Here is a 21,611-nt window from a genome sequence, read left to right on the forward strand (position 1 = left end):
TCGTTCACCTTCCCGACCTCGCCGACTGTTAGGTGAGTAGACACGGCCGCCGCATCATGGGTTTCAACGTTTTGTACTGTATCAGATAGATCCATCTTGTACTATTTGGCATCTGTAGGCGCTAGCTGCTGCGGTATGGTTATTTGAGCTTTTAGGCATTTATAATTTCTGCCAGTCTCTCTCAGTCATCTTAAACAGATTCATTCTAGTCATCGGACCATGTTGCATTTGTTGTTTCAGCCTCCATCATGATGCATTGATAACTGATTCTTGCTCTCTTTGGTGGTGACAGTGTGAACGGTGACGCAGCAAAGACTTCTCAAGATCCATCCACGGAAACACTAACTATAATCATGGAGCACACCGGTGTGAGCATTGGCAAGTCCGTGCTGAATGGGGCGCTTCGCTACGCGACCTCTGCCATTGCGGATGAGGTGGCTCTGCAGCTGGGAGTCCATCGTGACAAGGTTTTCGTCACTGATGAGCTGGAAATGATGCAGTCTTTCTTAATGGCGGCAGGGCCGGTCCTGATATTTCGGGGCCCAGGGCGAAATTACAACCCGGGGCCCCTACTATAAAGACCAAAATAATAATCTCATTTTTTTTAGTTCATTCCTTTACTTAATTTATTATTGTCTATTGTTTCAAAAGAAAAAAATTGTAAATGGTGTATTTCTTTACTTAATTAGACAAATCGAATACCTGATAGAGGGCAAACATCAAGATGAAAGGTTTGAAGTTTAAAAGCTTCATTTGCAACAATAAAAGATCATTTACCTACCCGATGGCTATGGGAGTCTGAGTGGCTTTATTATATAACCATGCTTGGATTGAAGTTATGCGTGTAAGAATAGCTGAGACCTTATTCCAATTTTTAAATTAAATTTGCAGTCATGATGATTTGTAGAGAGAATGCAAAGAACGACAATCGAACACATAGCAGGCAATTTTTTCAATAGATAAGGCGATTGGTGTTGTATTGACAAAGTCCAGATTGAAGTAAGAAATAGAGCAACGGGCACACGAAATCAAAATTTTGTATTGCATCATATGCGAGACCTTCTAAGATCTCACTGCTGCTGCACCAGATGAACGTGACCAACTAGAAAGAGGAGGTTAGGGATGACCTTATAAGTGAGGTGGCTTCGGCTTACACATGAGAGGCATCTCACGAACGCGGGATAACACAATGGGCCGGGAACCTGGAGGAAGACCAGCCGGCCGCATGGCGGAGAGCAGTCTACATCGGCGGCGCGTCTCACGATCGGGGCCCTCAGGGGAATAGTATTGTCGCGAAGCGGCAAACTCGCGATGGAAAGAAGGAAAACATGACTACTCATGGACTACGTGCGTCTAGGTCGCTGCCTCCTTATGGTCTGGGCCATGGGCTCCTTGCGAACCCTGGAGGGGCCCCCTAGATTTCGGGGGCCCTGGGCGGCCGCCCCCCTGCCACCCCCTCAGGGCCGGCCCTGAATGGCGGCGCATGATGAGCAGGCCGAGCACAACAAGGTGGTCAGGACCTGGGTGAAGCAGGTCCGTGATGTCGCCTATGATGTCGAGGATGGCCTCCAGGATTTCGTCGTTCGTCTGCAGAAGCAGAAACAGTCTTGGTGGCGCATCCCTCGCACACTCCTTGACCGACGCCATGTGGCCAAGCAGATGAAGGATCTGCGCGCCAAGGTTGAGGACGTGAGCCAGAGAAATGTGCGCTACCGCCTCATCGACGATGGCGCTAAGCTCGCTAAAGCTTCGGACTACTCAACAACTGCTGCCATGTTTGGCGTGGATGAAGCAAGGCATGCCGCAAATCAGCATCAATCAACATCAAGGTTGGATCTTGCCCAGCTGATCATTAACAATGGAGGCTTGGGATCAAACCAAATTGGAGTAATTGGAGTGTGGGGAACAAGTGGCACCGTTGGGCATACCTCCCTCATTTGGGAGGCCTACGAGAATCCAAATGTCAAACTCAAGTTTGAATGCCGAGCGTGGGTCAGGTTGACACAGGTTTCCCATCCAAAAGAATTTGTCCAAAGTATAGTGAAACAGTTTCGAGCTGCCTCGGTAGGGGTGGTTGATGGTCTACTGGAGGTGGAAGAACAAAATACCTGGCATGATCTGGCTCATGAGTATGGTGGATATGTCAATGAGAAAGATATTTGATCGTGATTACTGACCTGTCCACCATCGAAGAATGGCAGCAGATCAAAACTTGTTTCCCAGAAAACAAACTGGGGAGTCGTATTGTAGTATCCACAGAGCAAGTTGAAGTTGCAAGCCTATGTCCAGGCCAGGAAAGTATTGTGTCAGAGCTCAAGCAATTGTCTGCTGAACAGACCATCTACGCTTTTTACCAGCAGGTACCACTTCAGTTTCAAACACACATTTTTTGGTATTCATCTACATCAAAAATCTGGAGGTTGTTATTTTTAGAAAGGATCACCCAAAAAATATGAACCATTACATCAGCTTTCTTAGGGGTAACCATTAAATCAGCTTTTTTTAATACAATATAGTGGCCAAGGGTAATCACTGTGGATCTTGGACCATGTACTTGGCAGGATTAGATTATTTTGTGTAAGGACGAGAAGGGATAGTTCTCGGTAAATTGTCCCCTAGGCAAGGAACGGATCCAAGCTTATGAATTTCTCCACCCTGACTCCAACGACTTCCCTCACGGAAGACTTTACATCATGCCCAGATTCCTTGTTGATCCCGTATTTCTTGCCGATAAATTTCCCTCTGCCTAGATCCGTTGGAGTGATAACTATTGTCCAGTGGATAGTTTACTGTTGCCAATGTGGAATACCAAAGCCTCCCACTCGCCGGCAGGTGACTAGGCATGGTAACACATCTCCATGAAGGTTTAGGGCAAAGATGCATGGAGTAGTCCACAAAAGGGGTAAAACATGGGTATTTCATCCAGATACCAGCATTATGCTACAATGCTTTGATAAAAGTGAAATTACAAGGGTATTTCATCACTGTCAAGCAATTGTCTGTGATTGCAACTGTTCTCCAGCTTACTTGGTCGACCATACATACTAGTAAATGTTTAGAGCAGAAAGTAGTGTTGAGTTTGGGTTCTTTTCTGCCTTTAAAATTTCTAGCCTGCTTTCAGTACTTCTGGAGAAATCAAGCTTGACAAGGGTGCAATTGCTGACCCATAGGGTGCCCCCTAATACTCTATAGTTCAATCTAATCAACTAAATTTCCTAGATCACATCAAATTTAGAAAACTAGTTCATTTGTTTTGAACTTAATAGGATTAGAGGGTAACCTACCACACCAATTTCCACCTCCATTGACCTGGTCATCTTAGAAAATATGACTTATATACATGCCACATGAGTTTGATTAACTATTTTTGGTTTATTGTGGCATTAATATTGATATGTTGCAATAGGACACACACCGAGCTGATTTTGTGAAATTTTTGTTGGAGTGATTCATCATTAAAAAATGTATGTAACTATTCTTTATTTATGTTCAGAGTTCTCAAGAAGTTCCATATTCATCAAAGCCATTGTCCAACTCCACGTTACCCTACACCGCCATGAATGAGATACATGAAGACGAATCTAATATTGGTGTTCATGGAATGATAATGGTTCAAGAGAGGCTCACACGCGCAAACACAATGGCAGGCCTTCTAGAGGAATTTCAGCTTATTGGGCGTGAGAAAGAAAAATCTGATATTATTGAACTAATTCGAGAACAAGCTAGTACCCAACAACTTGAGGTGATCGCCTTGTGGGGAATGGGTGGCCTTGGAAAAACCACACTGATCAAAGAAGTTTACCATAGACAAGAGGTCACTGAAATGTTTGAGAAATATGCTTTCGTCCCAGTCTTGCGGCCTTTCAAGCTTGAGGAGTTCCTTAGGAGCTTGGCATCACAATTACAGAAGGGCAGCCCAGACCGCGCAACAATGGGGACAAAGGACAACCATAGAGTTAAGCAAGGGGGGAAGTGGGCAGCCTTAGAGTTAAGCAACAGGGCCAAAGACTCCGCATGCGACACGCAAAAAAGTATTGAGGAGTTGGGGAGGCATTCCGAAGGAAAGAGTTGCTTGATTATTCTTGATGACCTCTCATCTACGATGGAATGGGACAAAATAGTGGCAAGTTTACGTAAAATGAAAAGTTCAAGCTTGGTCATTGTGATAACCACAAGGCGAGAGGATATTGCTAAGCATTGTTGTAGGAAACCAACGTGCATACGCTTGCTCAAGGGTCTTGAAGAAAAGGATGCATGTACTCTCTTCACAAAAAAGGTATTGAAATAGTATTACTCATATTATTCACTATCTCAAATCTGATTTTAGTTTGAAGGGTTATTTTAGATTAGTAATTTGTAAGCATAACATTTCCACCCATTTTTGCAAGAGATACGTGAGAGTGGGTTGAGAAAACATATGATTAGGCCACCATGACTAGTGTTGTAGCATCATATTGTGGGAAAAATATTCTTCCTGACCATGTCAGTAATTAGACCAAAAAATTGATTACATGGCCCACTGTCCAGGTATGGCTAGGTTATGACTCTATAAATATTCCATGACTTCACAATTTCTATTATCAAATTATGCATGAGCCAGTGTTTAAAAGAATCATGTAACTTCAGTTATATGCTTTTTCCAAATTGTTGAAAACTACATGTTTTTCTCAAATGGTAGTTTACATGTATTTTTTTTAATTTAGCAAAATCGCATATTCCAATTTTCAAATATCACTAATAAAACACACATGCAAAGAATGGATAGAAACATGCCCATGTAAATTTCAGTAAAAACAATTCGTTTGAGATGTCTTACATACCTACATAGTTGACCCACAGTACATTTTATTCTTCTAAGAAGTGCAATGGACTTCCCCTTGCAATAGTCACCATAGGTGGTTTCTTGGCAGATCAACCCAAAAAAACAGTTATAGAGTGGAGAAAACTGAATGAACATATCAGTATTGAGCTGGAGATGAATCCAAAGTTTGAGGCCATGAAAACAGTTCTTATGAAAAGTTATGATGGCCTACCCTATTACCTTAAGTCTTGCTTTCTGTACTTTTCTATCTTCCCTGAAGACCGCAATGTTAGCCGGAGACGTTTGGTTTACCGATGGATTGCGGAAGGTTACGCCATAGACAGATCTGTGGCAGATAGGTACTTCATGGAGCTCGTAGAGAGAAGCATGATATTACCAACTCAACAATCATTTTGCAGCCTACAAGGAATCGACTCATGCTAGCTACATGACCTAATCCGCACTAGTGCAGAACCGGGCATTAGCATCGGTTCGTAAGGCCCTGTAGTGCCAGTTATGTAACCGGCACTAATTTGTGGTCACTAAAGCCCCCCCCCCTTTAGTACCGGTTCAGCACGAACCGGTGCTAAAGGGCAACCACGTGGCACGAGCCAGCTCCGGGGGCCTGGAGCCCTTTAGTACCGGTTGGTAATACCAACCGGTACTATAAGGTTTGGGGTTTTTTTAGTTTTATAATTTCTTTTTCATTTAATTTTGTGTTTCCATTTTAATTCTTTTTCGTTTGCTGGTATTTTACGATACTACACATTGTACACGTTATGCATATATATATATATATATAAATAGAATTTCTAGTAGAACCAATCATGCATATATATATCATCAATGTCTCACAAACCACCATATTAATTAATTCACACATACACACATGTATAGCTATATACAATTTCTCCTACATATGAATGTTGCCTTCGGAGCCAGTGGCATTAGCCTAATTAGTGCCTTTGGTGCCTTCGGGCGGTAGCGGGTAATAGTATTCTCCCTTCGGATTTATGACCTGGTCTAGCAAAAATCCCGTTATTTCCTCTTGAAGTGCTTCTACGCGCTCCATTTCTATGAGCTTCTCCCGCACCTCTTTGAACTGTTAAGAAGGAGATCAATATGCATGTGTATTAGTTGTGTGACTAGATATCGATAATGGTATAAAAATTATGAATAGTGTTCTGACAAGCGTACCCATTCCTGTCTTTGAGATCTGCTCCTTTCGGACGCCATCATACGAATGTTCTCGCAAACGCAGAATGCACACAGATCAGTCCCCTGCGACTGCTTCAGGGCCTTTACGAGAATGGAATTTGATTAGATAAAAATTAATCAAGCATGATAATTAAAGAGATAGCAGCTAGCTAGCTAGAGCTATAGTACTACTTAATTGCTTACCTTGGGTCGAAATCATTTAAGCTTTTTCTTCCATTCGCCGGGCGTGACGGCGATGAACCTTGTCCAAGCCCTGCCCGCCGACAAAGAAAATGAATAAAGGGGTTATTAAATAGTTCATATCATGAAATGACGAATGAAATAGGCCGAGATATATAGTTAATAATGATTGAAATTACCTGTTGACTATCCCATACAAGATGTTATAGTCAGTTTTTTCTGAGATTAGTGAGTCCAGTACTTCAATTGTTCCGGCGTCAACTTTAATGATACACAAGACCCAGTGAAATCTGCATGCACACACGTTTGCATGTCTTAATTAAGCGGGTATATGTAAGCAAAAACATGTAGCTAGCTAGTAGGCAAAAACAGAGAATTTGTAGTACAAGACAGTGTGACTCACTGAAAGTTGTAAGGAAGTAGTATATCTTCTTTGTATTTGAGGCGCTTCAAGAACTCTAGCATGCTGTCCTCTACTTCCTTTGCATAACGTTGATTCATCTTCCATAAATATTCATTAACGGTGTTTGGGTCAATGAACCCAATGCCAAAGCGTCCACCTTTTCTCATTTCATATATCTTCATCCTGCATAATACCACAGAAAAGAATATAGTGAGGATAATTACAGGTAATGATTGATCAAAAGGATCACTACAGCTAGCTTGAGACTTAAATTATAGAAAGAAATCACTTACAGACAATAGCAACTGACGATAGATTTGTCGAGTGCGTCTTGATTGTATAACTGAAATAGTTCTGAATACTCAACGGACAAAGCTTTCTCATGGTAGTAATGGTCCTGCTTGACATTCACCATGAGGGACAATCGATCAGAAATCTTGGTAATGTTCATGTACCATTGATGCAATTCATATATTCTCGTTGGGAGGTTCTTGACCTTGTCTGGCGCGACCAAAGGTTGGCCCCGGACATATTTCCATTTTACTTCATCCTCTCTAAGCAAAGGCATGGGCTCGATCTTGAGGAGTTGTCCAACAGTGATGTTGAGAACTTCAACCTGCATTATATGCTCCTCCGTTATTACCACATTGCCCACCTCGGGAACATCCACTGTTTGCCCACAATAATATTGGGCGCGCGTACTGTCACCTGTTGTTGGCACAACAAGCGACGGGATCGATTGCGCCGCCTGTTCTCCCAGCTGGGGAATGGTTTTCCCGCATTTTTTGGCAGCTGCTTCTTGTTTGCTCGATCCCGATGTAGACGTGCTCGCCTCCCTTTGTAGACGTGCTCGATTTAACTTCCTAATGTGGCGCTCATAGTCTATGTCAACAGGCTTGGGAGCTGGTGGTTGAGCCATACGAATGAAGTGGTCAATCTTTTCCTCGGGCACTTTCTCCCTTGGAGGTGGTGGCGGTTTCGGTGAAAATGGGCTTCCACCTCGGCCTTCGATATGGCTGTGATTTCCTCCTCGGACCTGTCATAAGACCTCTGCGGAAGAGGCTTGAGGCTTGGACCATATTTATATCGCTTGCCTCCGCCTGTACTTCCTGTACTACCTCGACTCGTACAGCTACGCACCATAGCTGCGGGGTGTCTCTTCTGCGATTGCTGAGGCGGCGGAGACGGCTGACGGGACTGAGTTGGACGAGGAGGAGTGGCCTGAGGTTGTGCCGGACTTGGAGGAGGAGTGGACGTCTGACGCTGTGGCGGACTTGGAGGAGGAGGATTGTCCTGACACTTTGCCGGACTTGGAGGAGGAGGAGTGGCCTGACACTTTGCCGGACTTGGAGGAGGAGGAGTGGCCTGACACGGGGTATCTACCTGCCAGCATTGCGTCGTCCGGGGCGGCCGAACCCACGCTGCTTCTCGGCATGGATGGGCCGGTGCTATCCAATGCTGGATCATCCGCTAGCTGCTGCAGCTGCTGAGACCCCCTTTGATGGGTAAGTGAGTCGATCTGCTCCTGCTGCCGCTGGAATTTGACTCCCAATTCCTCTTGACTTGCTTCTAGGCCTTGAAGGCGTTCATAGTCCCGCTTCCTCTGCTCCTCCTCCATCTTCCTCTTCTTCTCCTCCGCAATCTTCTTTCTCGCACGGGTTCTGTAGTCGGTGTTCCAGTCTGGAAACCCCTCATACCACGGAATAGCGCCCATGCCTCGTGTTCTTCCCAGGTGTTCAGGATTTCCCAGGGCACGCGTAAGCTCGTCGTTCTCTCTGTTGGGCTGGAACACCCCCGTTCGTGCCTCTTCTATTGCAACAAGTATCGCATCGTCGGCTCCCTTCAGACTTGCCCTCGTCGAAACATTGCATGTCTCCAGGTCCAACTCCCCCCCATGCGCATAGAACCAAGTCCTGACCCTGGGGGGCCAGCTCTTAGTAGCCGGAGTGACACTTGCATCCTCCATCTCTTTCTCAGACTTATCCCACTTAGGCATTGCCACCGCATAGCCACCTGGCCCCAGCTTATGGAACTTATCCTTTTTTTCGGCATTCTTCTTGTTTATTCTCGACCGTTCCTTAGCTAATTCCGAATCCTTGAATTTCATGAAATCGTCCCAATGATCACGTTGGTTCTCTAGTGTTCCCTTGAATACTGGAGTCTTCCTTCCTCCCTTGACGTACTTCTTCCATTCACGATTCTTGTGGTTCTTGAATGCAATCGCGATCATCCTAAGAGCAGCCTCCTTGACTTTCTGCACATCTACTTCTGTGAAATGATCTGGTAGGATGAAATGTTCCATGAGAGTATCCCAAAGCAGATCTTTTTGATTCTTGTCAACAAAAGTAACATCTGGACGTGGCTTTGCTGGCTCTCTCCATTCTTGAAGTTTGATCGGGAGTTGGTCCTTCACAAGAACTCCGCACTGACGAACGAACTTGTCCGCAATCTTCTTAGGCGCTAATGGTTTGCCAGTAGGGCTGCATGCCTCGATATTGTACTTTACGCCCGCCTTCAACTTTTTGTTCGGGCCTCGTTTCGTCATTTTGCCTGAAGATTTGCTCGATCCGGATGGCTAAAAGAACAAAGATCGATTCGTTAATATATCTTCAAGTCATTTAAAACATGGGATGATCACCAGATGCCTGCTTATATAAATATATATACCTCGCCGGTCTTTGTTGTTTCAGGATCAACATGTTCTTCGTCATCGTCATAATCGTAGTTCATGACTTCATCAATTTCGTCGTCGCGATCGAATATCATATCACCCTCTCCGGTGTTGTTTAGAAATTCGGAGCCGTCATAATCTTCTTCATTCTGATTATCATGTGGCCCGCGTATCATATCGAACATGGTCTGTTCTCCCTCTCTGTCGGTATTGTCTGCCATAGCTTTTGTTTAACTAATCCAAAAGAAATATAAAACAATTTAGTATTCAAATTACATCGTCTCGAATAATAGATATAATCTCGAATACATCATCTAGAATAATAGATATAATCTCGAATACATTGTCTCGAATAATATATAATATTGAATAGTACATCACTGGCTATTAGCTAATAAAGATCGAGTACTACAGAAGAATCTAGGACACTTGCGGTTCCTCCGGCGCGGGCGGTGGACACCCAAAGAGAAGGAACCCTCACAGGATCATAGCTGAAGTGAGATCCCCGAAGATACTGCCACGTATTGGAGAACCTGCCGCCCTCTAACGCAACCATGTAGCGATGGACGTGCTCGTCCTCCTCCCTGACACGGCGACATACCACCTCCGGCGGGGCCGGGTCCCTCCGCACCGAAACTGGCCCACGCGAACGCCACCAAACGAGATCAGGGTCGACGACGGGACCCGCGGCCGGGTTCCTCATCAAGCTGCGCGCCCCTCCAAGCAGCACCTCCCAGTGCCAGCCCGGTGGAGCCCAGTCCCGGACATGGGTCGGCTGGACGTCGTCGCGGACGGGTCGACGGCGAGGATGCGGGCCGGGCATATCGTCGACAACAAATACTATATGCCCGCAAAAAGTAACATTTTTTAAATGATTGGATTGTGATAACTAAAATTCTATATATATGCAAATTCTAACAATTTGACATTAATCTAATTCATCTAACTAAAACTAATTCTAAAATTTCCTGATTATATAACTAACATTTCCATAACAATTCTAATATTTATATAACTAAAAAACAGAAATATTGCTAACATTTCTATAAATATTTCTATAACTAAAAAATAGAAAACATTTATAACATTTCTATAAAACTAACATTTCTAATATTTATATAACTAAAAAACAGAATAATTTCTAACATTTCTATAACTAAAAAAAGAAAACATTTATAACAAACAAACTAATGTGTGTACTGTGTGTACTATGTGTGTGTGTGTGTAGTATTGTGTGTGTGTGGACATGGCGGCCGGGGCGAGCTCACCGGCGAGGCGACGACGGGGCGGCGACGAAGGGGCGGCGACGACGGGGCGGCGACGACGGGACGGGGCGGTGACGACGGGGCGGGGCGGCCGGGGCGACGGGACGGGGCGGCGACGACGGGGCGGGGCGGGGCGCGGCGACGGGGACGACGGGGACGACTGGGACGGGGACGGCTGGGGCGGCGACGTCGACGGGGGCGACGACGAGGGGCGGGGACGGACCGGGTCGGCGACGAGGGGCGGGGGCGGCGACGATCGGGGCAGGGCGGCGCGACGGGGGAGGAAACAGAGGGAAGAACAGAGGGAAACTGAATTTTTTCAAGTGTTGTATATATAGGATGAACCTTTAGTACCGGTTGGAGCCACCAACCGGTACTAAAGGTCTGTTTTGGCCAGGCCAAGCGGCGGGAAGCGACCCCCTTTAGTACCGGGTGGTGGCACAAACCGGTACTAAAGGCCCCCCCCCTTTAGTGCCAGTTTGTGCCACGACCCGGTACTAAAGAGGGTGCGCTGGCACAGGTGCGGTGCGGAAGTTTAGTCCCACCTTGCTAGTCGAGGGGCTACCGCACTGGTTTATAAGCCCCAGTGCAGTAGCTCTCTCGAGCTCCTCTCCTAATCAGGCCTACTGTGCCTACCTGTCCTCCTCGCCTCGTGGGCCTACTGGGCCTTCGTGGGCCTGCATCCTGGCCCAATGAAAGGTTGTGTCGCTTGTCGTATGCAGGCCGCTTTGGCCCAGTAGGCGGGCTTTTTTCGTTTTTTTTGCTTTATTTTTTTTGTTTTATTTATTTTTGAGTTGTTTTTTGCTGTATTTAGAGTTTCTTTGTGAATATTATTGCTTCAGGTACAAAAAATTACAAACTTTTTGTTAGTGCATGTAGATTTCAAATTTGAATAGTTTAAATTTTGAATTATTTAAAATTTGTGTGAATCACTAGTTTGTGAATAACTTAACTTTGAAAAAAGTTTTTTCAGTGATTCTTTTTTTTTATGTTTAATATTAGTGTGTTTTATCATTATATTCAATTTAGTAATGCTTAGGTTATTTAAAAAATGAAATGCCTTTGTAACAGTTCAGTTTTCATCGGAAACCCTGATACTTCGAAAGAGATTGTCCATTTTGTACACGAAGTGCATCTAGTTTTTGCCGTAACCCTCTCTACTTTCTTGCACATGCTATTTGTATGAAATTATGATACCATGCCAACTTTCAACCTTTTCTGAGTTCATTTGAATTGCTTTTCAATTTCAGGGTCATTTAGCTGGAAAAAAAATCAGTAAATGCATGAAAAGAATTTGTTTGCACATAAAATTTCTTCGCGTTTCAAATGTCAAAACACATAACTACCCTAACTATTACAGACATTCCCTCCTAGGTGTGAAACACAGAAGAAAGTGATGATAGTGAAGCCGATCACATCCCAGATCTTTGGGTGTGAAACTGTTTCTTCGCGTGTGTCCCTTTGCGCCGTAACCATGGAAAATCTTCATCATTTAACGGGATGCTCGGGTCAATATTCACTGTGAATGGAGCAATTTCATCAAACTTTTCATAATCTTCTGACTTGTCTGTCTTGTCATCCACTCCCATGATGTTTCTCTTCCTAGAAAGAACTATGTGCCGCTTTGGCTCATCGTACGATGCATTCGCTTCCTTATCTTTTCTTTTTCTTGGCTTGGTAGACATGTCCTTCACATAGAAAACCTGTGCGACATCATTGGCTAGAATGAATGGTTCGTCTGCATACGCAAGATTGTTGAGATCCAATATTGTCATTCCGTACTGCGGGTCTTCCGTTACCCCGCCTCGTGTCATATTGACCCATTTGCACCGAAACAAAGGGACCTTTAAACCACGTCGATAGTCAAGTTCCCATATGTCTTGTATATAACCATAATATGTTTCCTTTCCCGTCTTGGTTTCTGCATCAAAGCGGACACCACTGTTTTGGTTGGTGCTCTTCTTATCTTGGGCGATCGTGTAAAATGTATTACCATTTATCTCGTACCCTTTGAAAGTCATTATATTCGAAGATGGTAACTGGGACAGCAAGTACAGGTCATCTTCAATAGAGGTGCCATGCATGGTACGTGTCTGCAACCAGTTGGCGAAACTCCTGGTTTGTTCACGTGTAATCCAGTCATCAGACCGCTCCGGGTGTTTGGAGCGTAGCAAATTCTTGTGTTCATCCATATACGGAGCCACCAAGGTGGAATTCTGTAGAACTATGTAGTGTGCTTCAGTGAGAGAATGTCCGTCCATACATATTATTTGTTCCCCTCCTAGCGTGCCTTTTCCATCCAGTCTGCCCTTATGCCGCGATTCAGGAACACCAATCGGCTTAAGGTCAAGAATAAAATCAATACAAAACTCAATGACCTCCTCATTTTGATGGCCCTTGGAGATGCTTCCTTCTGGCCTAGCACGGTTATGAACATATTTCTTTAAGACACCCATGAACCTCTCAAAGGGGAACATATTGTGTAGAAATACAGGACCCAAAATGTTAATCTCTTCGCATAGGTGAACTAGGACGTGCGTCATGATGTTGAAGAAGGATGGTGGGAACACCAACTCGAAACTGACAAGACATTGCACCAAATCATTCTGTAACCTTGGTATGATTTCTGGATCGATTACCTTCTGAGAGATTGCATTGAGAAATGCACATAGCTTCACAATGGCTAATCGAACATTTTCCGGTAGAAGCCCCCTCAATGCAACCGGAAGCAGTTACGTCATAATCACGTGGCAGTCATGAGACTTTAGGTTCTGGAACTTTTTCTCTGCCATGTTTATTATTCCCTTTATATTCAACGAGAAGCCAGACGGTACCTTAATACTGAGCAGGCATTCAAAGAAGATTATACAAACATAGAGTCACAGGCCAGGTTCTATGGTTGCTGCTCTGCTCCCCAAAAGGATTAATGCCATATGCGCTTAGACCAAACCATACGCTCCTTGCGTCATCTGCAAACTCCTTCCCGTACTTTCTTTCGATTTTTCTCCACTGCGACCCGTCAGCGGGTACTCTCAACTTTCAGTCTTTCTTACGGTCTTCTCTGTGCCATCGCATCGCCTTGGCATGCTCTTTGTTTTGGAACAAACGTTTCAACCGTGGTATTATAGGAGAATACCACATCACCTTGGCAGAAATCTTCTTCCTGTGGCGCTCGCCCTCGACATCACCAGGCTCATCGCGGCTGATCTTATAGCGCAATGCACCACATACCGGGCAAGCGTTCAAATCCTCGTACTCACCGCGGTAGAGGATGCAATCATTAGGGCATGCATGTATCTTCTGGACCTCTAACCCTAGAGGGCAGACAGCCTTCTTTGCTTCGTACGTACTCTCGGGCAATTAGTTGTCCTTTGGAAGCATATCCTTTATCATTACCAGCAACTTTCCAAATCCCTTGTCAGATACACCATTCTCTGCCTTCCATTGCAGCAATTATAGTGTGGTGCCCAGCTTTTTCTTGTCACCTACGCAATTCGGGTACAACAATTTTTTGTGATCCTCTAACATGCGCCTGCAACTTCTTCTTCTCCAAATCACTTGCGCAGTTTCTCTTTGCATCGGCAATGGCCCAACCTAGATCATCAACGGGCTCATCTGATGCCTCTTCTTCAGCTTCTTCCCGCATTGCCGGCTCAGCTTTTTCCCGCATTACCGGCTCAGCTTTGTATCATCGTATTCAGGGAACCCATGGCCAGGATAGCTGTCGTCGTCCTCTTCTTCTTCATTGTCTTCCATCATAACCCCTCTTTCTCCGTGCTTGGTCCAAACATTATAGTGGGGCATGAAACCGGACTCAAACAGGTGGACGTGAATGGTTCTTGACGTCGAGTAATTGTGACCATTCTTAAAGCCAGCACATGGACAAGGCATAAAACCATCCGCCCATTTGTTTGCCTCAGCCGCAAGCTGAAAAGTATGCACACCCTCAACGAACTGGGGAGAGCATCGGTCATCATACATCCATTGCCGGCTCATCTTCATTACACAACACCGAATAGACCAAATTAATACAAGTTCATACATAAAGTTCATACAACACTTAAATGCAACAAACAAATAACTCTCTAGCTAAAGCATTTAGATGCAACAACAAATGCGATCAAGATCGCAACTAAGGTAACAATTGATCCAACAGCATAATGATACCAAGCCTCACTATCGATGGCATATTTTCTAATCTTTCTATTCTTCAAGCGCATTTTCTCCATCTTGATTTTGTGATCATCGACGACATCGGCAACATGCAACTCCAATTCCATCTTCTCCCCCTCAATTCTTTTCAATTTTTCTTTCAAGTGCTCGTTTTCTCTGTCAACTAAATTTAACCTCTCGACAATAGGGTCGATTGGAATTTCCGGTTCACATACCTCCTAGATAAAAATATCTATGTCAACTTGATGGGCATAATTTGTCATAAACACGAAATGCAACTAATAGTTTTAAAAGAGAATATACCACATCCGAATCATAACAAGGACGAGGGCCGACGGGGACGGATATTAAAACCATGGCACTATGTATAACAAACAACGTACGGGTAAGATAATTATTACATGATTAACTATATATCCAAATCACAGAAACATCAATTTTTTATATAAAATTTCATGAACAAGAGGCTCACCACAAGGTGGTGCCGGCGACGGGACGGTGCGGGCGATCGACCGGTGGTTACGACGGAGATTTAGAAGGCACTAAGTAAACCACACCTACATATTCAAACTAAGTGTTATTTTTGACCTCAAATTGCATATAAATCAAATACTAGCACATATATATATTTCCTCCCAAATTACTAAACTCACAAATTAGTAACTATATAAAGCATTGCAAGAGCTAATCTAGTAATGAGAGATGAAAGGACAAAGTTGTTAACCTTTGTGATCACTTGAATGGATGGGGGCCTTCAAATCTTGACAAATTTTGGGCAAAATATGTGATGAGCTCGAGGGGAGAAGAGGAAGAACAGAGAGGAGAGGAGAGGGGAAAGGGGGAAGAACAGAGCGAGCTGGACGAAGGGTTTATATGCAGGAGGACCTTTAGTACCGGTTCGTGCCACGAACCGGTACTAAAGGTGCTGGAGGGGGCCCAGACTGACAACATCCTGCCACCACCCTCATTAGTACCGGTTCGTGGCACGAACCGGTGCTAAAGGTTAGCCACGAACCGGTACTAATGAGAGCGGCCCGGCTAGCCGTTGGAACCGGCACTAATGTATACATTAGTGCCGGCTCGAATACAAACCGGCACTAATGTGCTGCACGTTTGACCCTTTTTCTACTAGTGCCGTGATATCAGCATTGCAAAGTCAATGGAAGAAAATCTTGTTTTCAGGCTGGAGGAAGGGTGCAGTTCGAACACCCATGGTGCAGTGCGTCACCTTTCCATAAGCAGCAGTTGGAAGGGAGATGAGTGTGAGTTTGAGAGCACAGTGGAGCTTTCCCGTGTACGGTCATTGACGGTGTTTGGTGATTGGAAGCCGTTTTACATTTCTGGCAAGATGAGGTTTCTTCGTGTACTGGACCTAGAAGGAACGAAGGGTCTAGCTAATCATCATCTTAAGCACATCGGGAAGCATCTTCATCTGAAATACCTCTCTCTAAGAGGGTGTGAGAACATCTTGTCCTTGCCAAATTCTGTGGGTAGACACTAGACATCAAAGGGACATTTATAGCTAAGCTACCCAAAACCATCATTAAGCTTAGTAAGCTATGCTATCTCCACGCTGGTAACGGATCCACAGGTGCAGAAGAGACAAATTGGTCAGCAAAGTGTCAATTTTTGGGTCTGATAAAGGGTTTATGTCTAATTTGTTGCTTACGCGAGAACTTGTTAAAGGATGACTTCGATAGGTGTGATGCAGCTGCTGTTTACTGCATAATGTACCTTTTTATCAGTGCGGTCATAGATGATTGTGGTGTTAAGGTGCCAAGAGGGATCAGAAAAATGAAAGCTCTGCGTACACTGCGTTATGTGCACCTTGATTGGGGAAATGCCGTTATAAAAGAGATAAGAGGTCTCACCAGCCTGCGGAAGCTTGGAGTAGTCGGTATCAACAAGAAAAATGGTACGGGGTTCTGTTCAGCCATTTCCAGTCTCAGCCGCCTTGAATCGCTGTCAGTGCTGTCAGGTGATGGCTTAATTGGCTGTTTGGATGGCATGACCACAGCTCCGGAAAACCTACAGAGCCTCAAGCTGTCTGGCAAACTGGAAAAGTTGCCAGAATGGATCATGGGGCTCCAGAATCTCGTGAAGCTGAAGCTACAGTTCACCAGTCTCTCATGCAACCGTGAAGCCATGGAGGCCCTTGGGAAGCTGCCAAACCTATGCATTCTGGGTTTGTGCGAGAGCGACTCTAAGATAGATGTACTCCAGTTCAAGAGTGGCCTTTTCAAAAAGCTCACAGTACTGGATCTTTTGTATGTAAAAATGGAAATCAGATTAGTGGAGTTTGAAGAAGAATCAGTGCCTAATCTTGAGATGCTGATCCTTCGCCTCCAAGGTACTGAAACTGCCTTCTCTGGGGTAGAACTTCTGCAAAGCATCAAGGAGGTACAGCTCCGTGTTGAGTTTCCCTGGCATTCACCGAAACACCCACAAGGTATGGAATTCAAAGAATGGCATGAAGAAGAAGAAAAGAAAATGAAACTCGTGAAAGACAAAGTCAGCGAGGAGTTGCGGATACATCTTGATAGGAATACAAATCGGCCTGTCTTGAAGGTGGAATGAGCTCCAGAAACCTGGGGCTGAAACTGTTCTGCAGCTGTTAAGAGGTACCTTTTGTTTTCTGCTTTTGGGGCTCTTTGATTTTCTGAAGAATGAATAACCACTGCAATGTACGATGCTCTGGCCATTCATTGCAGTGGTTATTATGTTCTGGCCAATAAGGCGGCAGTAATGTCTTTCGAAATTGTAAACTTTGTGGGTTTAATGTGGAAACCTCGTCAGGCATGTTGCATCATATGCAATGCTTGCAATCCTTTTCTTCTTCTCTCGAGTGATCAATGTCGGCTGCGCAGATATCTGTCTTTCATCTGTCAGCAGAATAATGTCACCACATATAATATCACAAAACGCAAGCAAGAGAAAGAGGACTTCAAGTTCCAGATGTTTTTTCATTCGATGAACAAGTTCTAGATGTTGTCGTGACATGTGAGGTTACCATTTCTTCAGAAGGATGCTTCCATTTGTGCTTTGTACTCTGTAGATCTATGGATGTAGCTCTACCAACTGTATCATTGCTGAAGCTTCCTGTTCTAGATGGTGTTCGTTGGGTTATCATTTCCCTTCCATTTCCCAGGAGGAGGACGTTTATGTTAGATGTGTATAGTCCCCTTTTCGGTATATCCCCATTGTATAAGGGGCTTTCTGCACTTTGACACACATGTATATGTAATGGCCTTTGGCCCTCAGGAAATACTAGTTGCTCACTTATCCAACATGGTATCAGATGCTAGGTTAGCTCCTCTCTCTCTCGCACGCCGCAACTCCGTGCGCTCCCCACCTAGCTTCTCTCGAATCCTGCCGTTCCAGCTCATCCCGTCGCTGTTCTGGCCGGATCCGGCGCCGGAGCGAGCCCCGCCCGCTCGTCCTGCTTCAAATCGAGCTCGTTCCTCTCGAGTGCGGCTGGATCCGGCGCTCGTTCTTCTCGATCCAGGCCAGGTAGCCGGCCCCTCCTTTGGGTCGTGCGGTGCCCGGTCACCCGCCCTCGAGCGCGGCCGCCTCGCCCGCTCGTTCCTATCGAACGCGGCTGGATCCGGCGCCGCTCACTGGTCCTCCGCTCGCTGGTTCCTCTCGAACCAGCTCGAGCCCGCCCCGCCCGCTCGTTTCCTCTCGAGACAGGCCTTGGGTCGTGCGGTGCCAGGCCATTCGCCCTGGAACCAGATCCCATTCGCCCTCGCGCTCCTGATCGAGCGGGGCTGCCTTGTTCGTCCTCCAGCCCGATCCAGGGCATCTCCAGTGCGTTGACCAAAAAAAAAAGCAGAGGCTGAACAGAGCAAGCAAAAGAAGACCTTGCTATGTCTTCTTCGGGCTATGTCGCTGTTCCGCGGTGTTCGGTGATCTTTGATGGCACCAACTATGCTGAGTTTGTTGGCTTCATGCGCATTCATATGCGTGGTCTTCTACTATGGGGTGTTCTTTCTGGCGAGGTCCCCTGTCCGCCATGCCCTGTTGCGCCCGTGGCCCCAATCTCACCGGTGCCGTCGGTCCTTGCTAAAGATGCTTCTCAGGCTGACCGGGATGCTGCCAAGGCTCTGGATGATGCTGCTGTTGATGCTTATGATCAGCAAGTATCCGCTTATTCCGATGCTCTCTCTGTGTACCGGGATGATCTCTCTGCTTACACTCAGTGGTGCAATGATGATGCTCGAGCTGCTGTTGTTCTCACTGCCAGTGTCCTTCCTCAGTTTGCTTCTGAGTTCATGGGACTTGGCAGTATTGCAGCGATGTGGTCTTATCTCTGTTAGCGCTATCAGCCCTCTGGTGATGCTCTCTACCTATCTGTAGTGCGCCAGGAGCACGCACTCCAACAAGGTGATTCTTCTATTGATGAGTTCTATTCACAGTGCTCTGCCATCTGGCGTCAGCTTGACTCTCTTCGGACAGTTGTTTGTGGAACCTGTCATTGCTATCAGATTACTCAGTCTGATCTGGACTTTCAGCGGGTCCATGAGTTCTTATCTCGTCTCCGGTCTGAGTTTGAGCCTCGCCGTGCTCACTTGCTTGCTCGTGGTCGCGTTCCTATCTCCGAGATACTCGATGAGCTTCGTGCTGAGGAGACCCGCCTTCGCTCTGCTGGGCTGCTTCTGGTTCCGTCAGTTATGGCTGCCCGGGCCCCTGTGTCGTCTGCTCGCCTCACTGCTCCGCCGCTCCTGCCTACTCCGCCAGGGGGGGTGAGCCGTCCTCCTTATGCTGAGAAGGGCACGTCGCGCCGTGACACCGTCTGCGGTTACTGCTCCTGGTCAGGTCACCCAGAGTCTGATTGTCGTCAGAACAAGCGAGATCAGAGGCGCTCCTCCTCCAGTGGGACTCCCGTGTCTTCCTCGACTCCGTCACTCACCGACCAGGATATTGTTCGCCTCAAGCGTCTTCTTGCTTCCTCAGGCTCCTCGTCGACTGTTGCTGCTGTGACTACATCCTCTTCCTCACCACCACCGGCATCTACACAGTCAGGTACATCTCCGTGGGTTCTGGATTCTGGAGCCTCCTTTCATATGTCTTCTGATTCTTCTGAGTTGTCCTCTCTCCGACCTCTTGATTCACCTGTTAATGTTCTTACTGCCGATGGCACATCTCTTCCTGTTGCTAGTCGTGGTATTTTTTCCACTCCGTCATTTTCTATTCCGAGTGTTTCTCATGTTCCTCGTCTTACCATGAATCTTTTTCCGCTGCCCAACTTACTGATTCTGGTTGTCGTGTCATTCTTGATACCGACTCTTTCTCCATTCAGGATCGCCGCACCAAGGCTTTGGTTGGTGCTGGCCCTCGGCGCCGTGAGTCATAGGGCCTTTGGGAGGTTGACTGGATTCATGTTCCTTCCGCTGCCACCACTTCTGCCAGTTCTCATGCTCTTGCTGCCTCTTCGTCTGCGTCCTTCCAGCAGTGGCATCATCGACTTGGTCACTTCTGTGGCTCTCGCTTGTCTTCCTTAGTTCGTCAGGGCCTCTTAGGGTCTGTATCTGGAGATGTCTCCTTACATTGTAATGGTTGCAGACTTGGCAAACAGACTCAGTTACCTTATCCTACTAGTGAGTCTGTATCTCAGTGTCCTTTTGACTTAGTTCATTCTGATGTCTGGGGTCCTACTCCCTTTGATTCGAAAGGTGGTCATCGCTGCTATGTTTTGTTTATTGATGATTTCTCTCGCTACACTTGGCTCTACTTCATGAAATCTCGTAGCGAGGTTCTCCCTATATACAAACGTTTTGCTGCCATGGTTCACACCCAGTTTGCCACGCCCATTCGTTCTTTTCATGCTGACTCCGCTGGAGAGTATATCTCTCAGCTGTTGCGTGATTTTCTCGCGGAACAGGGTACTCTTGTCCAGTTCTCCTGTCCTGGAGCTCATGCTTAGAATGGCGTTGCCGAGCGAAAACATCGTCATTTTCTTGAGATGGCTCGCGCGCTGATGATTCCTGCTTCCCTTCCACCCCATTTTTGGGCTGAGGCCGTTTCCGCATCCACCTATCTCATCAACATTCAGCCATCGACTGCTCTGCAGGGTGGCATTCCTATGGAGTGTCTCACTGGTCGCTCTCCTGACTACTCGGCTCTTCGTATGTTTGGATGCGTGTGCTATGTTCTTCTTGCCCCCAGAGAACGTACCAAACTGACTGCTCAGTCGGTTGAGTGTGTTTTCCTTGGCTACAGTGATGAGCACAAGGGATATCGATGTTGGGATCCTGTGGGTCGTCACTTGCGCATCTCGCGTGATGTGACTTTTGACGAGTCTCGTTCTTACTACCCACGTTCTTCTTCCTCGAGTCTCTCTGTGGATGACCTTTCTTTCCTTCTACTTCCTGATACATCCGGCTATGTGCCTCATGTGTCATCTCTTCCTCTGGCACCTCTCATCCCTTCTCATTCATCACCGACTCCGTCTTCTCCATCCTCCTCCTCCACTTCTCCACCAGCATCTCCCGTCCGTCGCCCTCTCTCACCATTTCCTCTCCACTATACTCGCCGATCTCGTACTGAGGATGCCTCCTCTGATGAGCCTTCCACCTCTGGTGCACCTCCTCTCACGCCTCCCCCGGTTCACAACCTCTGTGCTCGGCCTCGCCCCCCCCCCCCCGCCTGATCGCTACTCCCCTGATCGGTACGGTCTCTCTGTTCTTGCTGAGCCCACTTCTTATCAAACTGCCATGACTCAGCCTGAATGGCAGCTTGCGATGGCTGAAGAGCTTGCTGCTCTTGAGCGCTCTGGCACATGGGATCTGGTTCCCCTTCCTTCCGGTATCCGTCCCATCACCCGCAAGTGGGTCTACAAGATTAAGACTCGCTCCGATGGATCTCTTGAGTGCTACAAAGCTCGTCTTGTGGCCCGTGGTT

General features: G+C 46.2%; 1 pseudogene; it reads left to right on the forward strand.

Annotated features, from left to right (window-relative positions):
* Positions 1 to 353: 353 nt before the first annotated feature.
* LOC123139767 (disease resistance protein Pik-2-like) lies at positions 354 to 17,288 on the forward strand (annotated as a pseudogene).
* Positions 17,289 to 21,611: the final 4,323 nt, after the last annotated feature.

This window comes from Triticum aestivum, chromosome 6B (genome assembly GCF_018294505.1).
Source record: "Triticum aestivum cultivar Chinese Spring chromosome 6B, IWGSC CS RefSeq v2.1, whole genome shotgun sequence".
Taxonomy (NCBI): Eukaryota; Viridiplantae; Streptophyta; class Magnoliopsida; order Poales; family Poaceae; genus Triticum; species Triticum aestivum.